Source organism: Sorghum bicolor, chromosome 1 (assembly GCF_000003195.3).
Source record: "Sorghum bicolor cultivar BTx623 chromosome 1, Sorghum_bicolor_NCBIv3, whole genome shotgun sequence".
Taxonomy (NCBI): domain Eukaryota; kingdom Viridiplantae; phylum Streptophyta; class Magnoliopsida; order Poales; family Poaceae; genus Sorghum; species Sorghum bicolor.
The window spans coordinates 28,244,778-28,254,816 of record NC_012870.2 but is presented as its reverse complement, the minus strand read 5'-3'; the positions used below and the strand labels follow the sequence as shown (position 1 = coordinate 28,254,816).

General features: G+C 38.9%; 1 long non-coding RNA gene across 1 annotated transcript; it reads left to right on the top strand.

Annotated features, from left to right (window-relative positions):
* LOC110432305 lies at positions 4,930 to 6,773 on the top strand. The gene is made up of 4 exons (XR_002449723.1): positions 4,930 to 5,010; positions 5,092 to 5,178; positions 5,625 to 5,997; positions 6,490 to 6,773. It is a non-coding gene; the product is annotated as an uncharacterized LOC110432305 (long non-coding RNA).

The window sequence follows — 10,039 nt, the reverse complement described above, 5'->3', positions numbered from 1 at the left end:
AAAAAAACCCGGAAGTAGCGCGCATCTAGCTGGTACACGAAAAGATGAAGAGGAGGTATTGCTACATCTAAAGCTGAGGTCAACAATTTTTTGATAAAATAAAGGAGGAAAGGAAAAAACGGCTTAACCCAGAAAAGCCGTACTTTTATGTGAAGCCATCGGAACTGAGGCAGAAGGTGGCGGACCATCAAAAGAAGCAACGCGAAGCTCAGAAAAAGCCAGCACTTTCGGACTATGAGCGGTCTCTGGTCAAGTCTTCACAGCCTACTAAGAAGAGAGTAGGAAAGGGGGTCCCACAGCTCGGAGAAGTATCAAAACCGGTGCCCCCTTTGATTGTGCCAAATCAATACGGCTCAAATGAAGACTTGATGCCAAAGAAATCCTTAGCGTTGTCTGAGCTAGACTCGCTTGAGAGTTACTTTGGACAGAGCGGTTTAAATATAGAAGAAATTACCGCCATTCTTGGATGTCATACATTTGAAAAAGCCGAGGTAGTTGATCAATGGAGGGCAAGATATGAACCGGGCAGGAGTCTATTCGACCCTAAGCGTTTACACGAGCTCGGCACACAAATGTTTGCAATAAACAAATGGTGCATTGAGGCGTCTAAAAGGGGAGAGAATTGGATTTCTGTTCGTATTAGACAACATCACTACTTCCGTGGAGATGACCTCATATACGTGCAGTTCGAAGAATTGCACCAATTATGCCACCTCGACGCTCTTGACAAATCTCTTGTCAGCTGCTTTTGTCTGTAAGTATTTTTCCTTTTTATTATACTTCTAACTTCTTTAATTACATGTATATAATCCTTACACACTTAGGATTTGTATGTATATATGCAGGCACCAAATGAGAGAGCTCAGAATGAGAAATGACAATAGTATTGGGTTCGTTGACCCTTATATTGTTTTCAAGGCTCCGCAGGCAGTGTGGACAGCAGATTATGAGACAGAAATCTGCACCAATCTTATGAGGTTCTTTGTAAACCAAAAAGAAAAACAAAAAATACTCTTCCCCTTCAACTTCGAGTGAGTTATATAGTTATTAAGTGCATGCATATTTTATTTTACATTATAGGACTGACTCTATATATGTGTGTGTAAACAGCTTTCACTGGATACTCATGGTCATTGAAATTCCCAAGAACCGATTGATAATCTTTGACTCAATGAGAAAACCACAAGAAAATTATCAACAAATGGTAAACATTATTCAAAGGTACGTAATGTCGATCTCAGCTACAAAAATATCATAATATGACTCTGTAATTATTAGTTCACGATCCACAATGGCTGTGTATAGGGTTTGGGAAAGATTCATTGACCGTGAACATCTCAGTGGATGTAAAGCGCCGCTTGACATAATACATCCACAAGTAAGTTCTACTAGCTAACAAACTTTCGCTAACTTTTAGCCTTCTTATTGTCGTGGTTATGAATATTTTTATATATATATACATCGTACAGTGGTGTTTAAGACAAGAAGGAGGGAACAATCTATGTGCATATTACGTGTGCAAATTCATGATGGCACAAGTCAATCAAACACCCACAGAGACGCTCAGAGTACGTTACATGTCTCTTTTCATTATCTCCTGAATTATATTGAATAACTTAGATAACTAATACCTTTTTTATTTATTTCAAATTAAAGACGGAATGGCTGAGGGAAAAGGTCCTACAACAAGACCGAATCAAAGCTATCCAAGAGACGATAGCAGGATTTCTCCGCGACCAAGTGATCAATCCAAACGGCGAGTTTCACTTCAACGGCAACGAAACTCTTATACCAAACAACGATGATCATTTGTATCGTTTGTAGACATTGGGAGAACAAACTCTATGTATATATGTGTTACGAATTTTGTACATATAAAACTATATATATATAAAGCTTTTTACATATCTATTTAATTTTTGATGTGGTCTATTCATTTTATTATAGGCAAAGCTTAACTATTAAGCTTAGCCTATAATTTTCATTTATATATGCTTAATATGCGTGTAATATAAATATATTATTGTATCAGCAAAACATGTATTGAAAAACCTATTATTATATATTATATATAAACAATAAACAGAACCGAAGAAGTGAACTAAAAAAAAAGAAAAAGAAACCCTTTAACACCGGTTGGTAAAGGGTCCTGCAACGTGGCAGCCCTGGCAGGACCCTTTAACACCGGTTGGTGTTACCAACCGGTGTTAAAGGGGGAGCCTTTAGCACCGGTTGGCCGAACCGGGACTAAAGGGTGGGCCTTTAGTCCCGGAAGGGCAGCACCGGCTCGGGAACCGGGGCAACAGGCCCTTCCCGACCGGTGCTAATGCCCGATCATGCAGCAGTGCCAGGAATTTAAAAAAATAAATAACTAGATTGATATCAATAGGCTTCGAACCACTGACCTCGTGCATACAACACAATAACAGCTGTACCACTACACCACGTCCACCGTTATGTTAATTGCTGAGCTAATAGGCTTGTTAACTCTAATGCGGCTCCGCAAAGCATGACAGGTACCTTCATCCCGCGTTCATGATGTTCGTCGTGGAGTAGTAGTTTTTCACTTTTTAATGTGCGACCAAAATCTGAAAATAGTTTATCTCACTCATAAGAACTCCGAATTGGATGATTATTTTTTTCAGTGTTCTTATAAAATTATTTTCTACGTTTCCGAGCAATATACATCGGCGATATACGAAAGCCATTTAATTGCTAGAACTAATTCATTCTTCTAACTCCAAATTAGCACCGGATTATTATAATAATACTTAAACTTGGTTAGGGAATTCTACAAACTTGCGTGACAACATGTGTTTTAGTGTACAATCTTCGTGTAAAATACTCAAATGACGTTGAAATAGTGGTATTATACGTTCTTCATAAATGGATACACTTCTCACGTAGTTGTAAGAAACTATATAAGAGATGTATTCATATGTCAACAATATATTGTCCTATTTTGTCAAAATGATTTGAGTTTTTATGGTAGGCTTATACACACATGTTATGCTCCCATACCTATTTTCAGAATTTCTAGAGTACTTTAGGATATTTTGATTTTTTTAATCGAAGTCACTAAAATACAAGCTCGAGTAATCCCTACCGAAACACATGATTTTACATCATTTCTTTGCATGTGAGCTTAAAAAGAACATATCTTTGTATATTCGTTTCTATATAATTTTTTGATTTTTTTTATATGACGTGTAGTACAAGTTAGAGTTACTTTACAAAATTTTATAGAAAATCACTTAAATCTTAGAAAATAGCAAATCGCTTCGAAAATCCTTGAAAACCTCAGCTATCACCCCTTAGGTAGTGTAGTTCATGTAAAAATCATTTAGATCACATAAAGCTCACGTAGACATTAGCTATCATGATTTGCATTTTAGTTCTCTATTCTGTTAAAATATTTCTTAAATGTGCTAAAAAACATAAAAGGGCCATATTAATTACAATTCGGCCGAACTTCAGATCCATGCGTCTTTATTAGCAGTTGGATGGATTTGATGGACGGCTCACGTACACCTACTAACTTGAAAAAAATAAATAAGCAGACATCGTGCACTTGGAAACCCTACCGCCGCTTTCAGTCTTCTTCACCTCTCACTCCCCTTCCCTCCTCAGATCCAGATCCACCCTTCTCTAACCGTCAGTCTCCCATCCTCCCATACCACGGCCACCTCGGCCTGGGCAAATTACCCGATACCCATTACCCGTACCCGAAGTCCCGAATTACCCGAACCCGGACCCGAATTATCCGAACCCGAGATACCCGATCCTAAATTCGGATAGCGATTTTGATTACCCGAAATTAGTTTGGGTAATTCGGGTAATATCCCCCGGTACCCGAACTACCCTAATTATCCAAATATTTGTCTATATGTTTGTATTTATCATGTGTTGTTAGTTAAATATTAGAACGTATCAATTTATTAGAACATAATTCTCTTTGTTTGAACAAGTGATAGTAATATATTATTCTCTACAAAATGCTATTGAAATTCTATACAAATTGCTGCTGAAATTATATATAAATTGCTATTGAAATTTTGTATAGTGTGGTGTTTTTTGAAAATTCGGGTAAATCGGGAATACCCGAACCCGAACCCGAATTTGCGGGTAGTGTTTTTTCGGGACTAATATCGGGTAACAATTTTCATTATCGAATTTTAAATTACCCGAATTACCCGACGCGAAAAAATCGGGTAACCCGAATGCCCAGACTTACACCTCCTGCTCGGCTGCTCCTACGTCGGCTGGCCGTGCATGGATCCGTCCTTCCTTCCCAACGCCTCTTCTAGCCCAACGCCAACTCTCACTCACACCGTGCAGCCCGCCACAGGAGGACCAGCAATCACCCGACGGGCGCGACTGGCCTGCCAGCCCCTGCCGAGGTCAGCCACGCTGTTGCCGAGCGCAACGACGGCTACCTTTCACACCAGCGCGGCAGGCCCTGAACGCACCAGGCACGGCAAGCTCCAGCGATTGCAGGGCGCACCAGCGCAGCAGCCCAGGTACGAGGCCTCCTCCCGCACACCCATCTCATGGATCCAGAGCAAGTATACCTAATTTTCTAATATAGGAGTAATTCCTATCTCCAATTCCATTCAAGATACGAGTGATTTTGTTTAATTTCTTCAACCTTCAGGTCACGTGCGGCAGTAGTTTCTGATAACCATTCTTTGAAAGCTCCATAGATGGAGATACCTGGGATGATGCCTTTCAGCTGAACAATTTGTTGCAGGTGATTTATGTTGCCAATTTACTTCTCTTTTTTTTTTACATATCTGTGCTTCACAGCATTCAGTTCTCTCATGCTTCACAACTTTCTTATATTATGTTAAGTTATTGATTTATGACTTTAGCTTTTGGGTACTTTCCTAATAGGTCATCTGCACATCGCAAAGGAATATGTATTCTTAGTTTAACACCATAATCTTATTGTTCGTCCCTGCTCTGGCCTGAAGGAAACACCTGATGTGTCCATTCATTGTTCTCAATCAAGTACCCCCATTGCACAGATTTTATCGCAAAAAGATCTCGCCACAATTATTATTCCCTGACACAATGCTTGCTATATTTCAGGTTAATCTAAGGGATGCATAGGCTACATGGTCTTTTCAGATAATTGTTCCATAATTCACGACTACAACATGACTTCTTTCTTACAAGGTTATTTTGATTACCCATGATTTCCTCATAATATCTTCCGCACCATTTATCAAAACAAGAATATCTTCCGCACCATTTATCAAAACAAGCCTTGATGTCTTAGCTCCTACAAATTTCGCTGCACATTTTTTTATTGCTTTTGAATACCTACATGACAGCCAATTGCTCTAGGTGGAATGTGGAAATGACACAGAATTTATTCCTGAACTTTGTGGTCAATAAATATGAAATAGTAATTTTTGCTGCCATTCCCTTTTGTGTTGGATACCAGTAATAACATTCTTTGTTTCTTAATGCAACTTTCCTATTTTAGGCCCAATTTTGTGTTGGATACCAGTAATAACATTCTTTGTTTCTTAATGCAACTTTCCTATGTTTTGTGCCCTCTATGTACAATTCTGTTGGCTCCATAATTCTGATTCTTCTCCTTTTGCTTTCACCATCAGGTTTGGATATACACACAGGGATCACTTGCTTGAACTGCAAACTGAAGCTGATTTCTCCCTTTTTATTTTCTGTAGCACAAATGTTTTACTTTTGCAATCATATTACAATGTGACATTATTTGTAATCTGTGTATACACGGTTCACGTCTTCGATGTTTTGTTGGCCTTCGAGTACTAATTTATCCCGATCTTGGGAGGCTAAATATGATGCCTAATTATCATAGTTACTAAATGGAATTTGGTTTATTATTTTTTATGATTTTTTCATATCGGTCTGGCCCATAATATCAGATGCAAAGTGGGCTGAGGACAAATGGGCAAAGTGAGTTCCGATCAGCTATTGAGGACTCGTAATCAGAAAAAGAATCAACAGGTATGAATAACGTTTTGATTTGAATCCTCATAACTTGATCTACAGGTGATGTTTACTATGTCATTGCTAGATTTTTGCCTATGCCTTGTGTTGTGTATGCCCTCCAGTAAAGAAACAAGTGATGTTTACAATGTATATATATTTAATAAACTTTGCCATTCCAATTTCTTTACTGACTACAGCTGTTTTGCACTTGACATTTAAGTGGATTCAGTAACTGATCTGGTGTATACTGAAACACATTTATGTTGCTATTGCTTTTGTTTAACGTGTGGGGATAAATAAACTACATTTAACAACTCTAGTATCCCATTGGATGCTCACAGAAATTATTTATAGATTGAAATGTTAAGCATTTTTTCCCAGCAGTGACAAGACACAGTTGTTCTTGTAGGGCTGAATGTGCTTGGAATTGTTTGATCTCAATTGCTCTTGTTCTATGATTGCTAATTACTCCATGAATCTAATCATATATGTTTTCATGAATTGCAGAGAAACTTGGACAACCAAAACAACTAGAGAAAGCTTCTATGCCTTGATATTGATGGCCGACACCAACAAGAATGACAAGTTGCAAAGATGCTTATTTGTGATGGTGTAGCTGATGGGCGATGGAGCAACCAGCGAACTCATTTTTAGATCGATTTATTATATGCTAAACAATGTTGTGAACTTAGTTAAATATGGTGTCTTTATTTTGTTAGCTATGGTCATGTTCTTTTAACCAGAATTCTGGTCATGTTACTTTGGTTTGAGACAATTTAAATTAATGAATGTATCAGTTATTATATGTGATGTGCATGGTGTGAAAATAATTTAAAAACTGCTATTCAAATTCCTCTCGTTGCGATAGAATTATAGGCAACCATTGATTTTGGTTGCAATATGCATTATTGAGACGAACTGGATGCGTTGCATTACCATATAATCTATTTCCACCAACAATTGTTTGTTGCATGTGACCTCTATTACCACCAACACAAATTCGTTGCAACCTACATATATTACCTCGAAGACTAGTTTGTTGCACTACCATATCATATATTGCCATCAACAATTGTTTGTTGCATGTGACCTCTATTACCACCCACACAAATTCGTTGCAACCTACATATATTACCTCGAAGACTTGTTTGTTGCATTATCCTATAATCTATTGCCACCAACAATTGTTTGTTGCATGTGACCTCTATTACTACCAACATAAATTCGTTGCAACCTACGTATATTACCTCAAAGTCTAGTTCATTGCATTACCATATCATCTATTGCCACCATATCTGATATGTTGCAAAAGCACTTTAATGCAATGGATCACACTTTGTGGTAATATGACCATATGCCCACTTAGTATTGGAGTGGCAATACTTTTCTATGGCAACACATTCATTCATGGCAATTGTGAAATATTGCAGCCAAGTGTTTCGTCTCAATAGAACCTTAGGCAACCAATCTAATCGTTGCAATATTTGTTCTTGCAACCAACTATTGGTTGCATTAGGCTTTTTTGTTCATTGCAATAGCAAAATCTGTTGCAACGCCACATAAGTGTGGTTGCCTGAGGCTATTGCACCGTTCCAACTGCAACCATCTGTCGACCACCAGACTTAGATGCAATTGATTCCAGTTACAACCAAAATAGCCATATTGCAACCAAATATAGGTGTTGTCCAAGGCCTGATTCCCAGTAGTGGATCAAGCTTTTATTGGCAGGGGACATCCAAGAAAAGGAAATATCATATGATCAAATGAGAAGCGTTGAGCAGACCTAAAGAATTTGGAGGTCTTGGTTTTCTTGATGTAAGGGTTATGAATGTTTGCCTATTAGCTAAATGGATTGACAAGCTTGAGAGAGATGATGGTAGTCAGTGCTGCTCTTTGCTGAAAAAGAAATATTTAGGTGACAAGAGTATCTTCTAGATAAGAAATAGAAAGGGTCTCAACTTTGGAGGTCTCTACTGGATATCAGGGATGGGTGTAAAAAGGGAAGAGGAATTAATGTGAAATCAGGAGTACAAACCAGATTCTGGCAGGTCTGTTGGTTAGGCAGATGCCCTTTGAAAATTAGTTATCCAAATCTGTATAATATTACCTTATACCCAGATTTAGAGGTCTCCAAAGCTTTTGTGAATGGTCACTGGTCACTACAATACAGAAGACAATTTAATGAATCATTGTCAAGGGATAGTCTCTTGGACTTATTAAGTGCTACAGAACCAACAGATGGCAGAGATCAAGTATTTTTGGCTTTTGGATAGCTCAAAAAAATATTCTTTGAGATCTCTTTACAAAATGATGACATATGGGGGGTGATTGATCGATGGATGATGTTAGTATGGAAAAGAAATATACCTCTGAAGGTCAAGACCTTTTTATGGATGGCAGCACATGATCAGATTCAGTGTGCTGTCCAACTGAAAAAGAAAAAACGGTCAGGGTAAGAGGACTGTTTGGTTTGCGATGGCTCAGAGACTTCAGATCACATTCTTTTTCAATGCCCCATTGTTGTGTTTCTTTGGTCCTTCTTTAGAGATAGTTTTGGATGGGACAGAGAAGTTGTTGATCGTTATAGAGTTGTAAAGCAAGAGGTACTGATGTTTGTATGTGCAGGTGCTATGTGGATGTTATGGAAAGCCCGCAATAATGTGGTGTTTAACAAGAAGACGGTGTCGGCGCCCACGATTTTGGTCTACAAGTCGATCTCCTTGGTGAAGACTTGGATTTCTCTACTGAAGCCTAAGTTGAAGCCCTTAACAGAGGAGATGATTCAAATAGCCACGACTAGTGCTAATAATCTGTAATCTATTTCTTCACTACGGGAGGGAGTGGCTTCCCCTAGTGCCAAATGCACTCGGAGAAGGTCCAATTGCACCCGGGGAGGCTTCCCCAAGTGCAACACTCGGGGAAGAGTATCCGGGATATCTCTTCACGGGAAAGACGTCTTCCTCAAGAGTAGAAAATCGTGCACTCAGGAAAGGCTTTTTCGAGAGCCGTTTCAACACTCGGGGAAGAATTGACGCCGTTGGTTGCCGGCCGGCGCCGTTTCCTTCTTATTTTTTTAAAAATTTTCTTCCCCGAGTGCAACACTCGGGGAAGAAACCCTCTTCCCCGAGCGCCGCAGCCCAGGCAAAGAAACCTCTTCCCCGAGCGCCGCAACCTAGGCACTCGGGGAAGAAACCTCTTCCCCGAGCGCTGCAGCCTAGGCACTCGGGGAAGAAGCTCTCTTCCCCGAGAGCTGCTGCCCATGCACTCGGGGAAGCCACTTTGAAAATCTTTTTTTTGTTTTTTACCATTCCATGTAAACAACAAATCATATATATATTAGGGTTTAGGGTTTATTGAGCTCAATTAAATAGGTAGGAAAAAATAAACTAGATATATTTAAAATGGTGTAAATTGAACACTCGTTCAATTGTCAAACTCAAGTACATATGTAATCATGTCAGTTAATATCAAGCTATCCTAATCTCAACATATAGTGTGAACTTAGTTGGGTTCATGTCCACAAGTTTACTACATGATTGTTGCTTACACCTCCGAGATCTTGCAACACCTTGAGAAGAATTGCCTCCAAGAAGATTCAACAACACCTTAAAAATGTCGCCTCTGAGAAGTTCCAGGAACACCATGAGAAGATATTTATTGCCCACAGCAAACCTGCATAAAGTACACGGAATTGCAATAGTAATCTTAGTGTTAGCAAAAAAAGGTTCTTGTGTAGAACTGGACTCTTTGTATGTCCAATACAACTAGGCAAAAACATTTTCAGAGAAATAAGATTAACACACAACTCATCAATTTGGCAATCGGTAATTTTAGTTGACCCTAGTTGTTTTAGTTTTAGTTTTAGTATTTCAGACTTTTTCTCAGAGATTTCAGTGCTCCAATTCAATGACAGTCCCTGAGCGTGGTGACCCTGCATATTTTCAATGCCATTCTAAAACATATCGTAAACAACTGCAAAATTTTATGGATTTTGCTCAAGACCACAATCCCTGAGCATGTTGACCCTGCATATTTTCAGAACTACCATGGCTGAGCA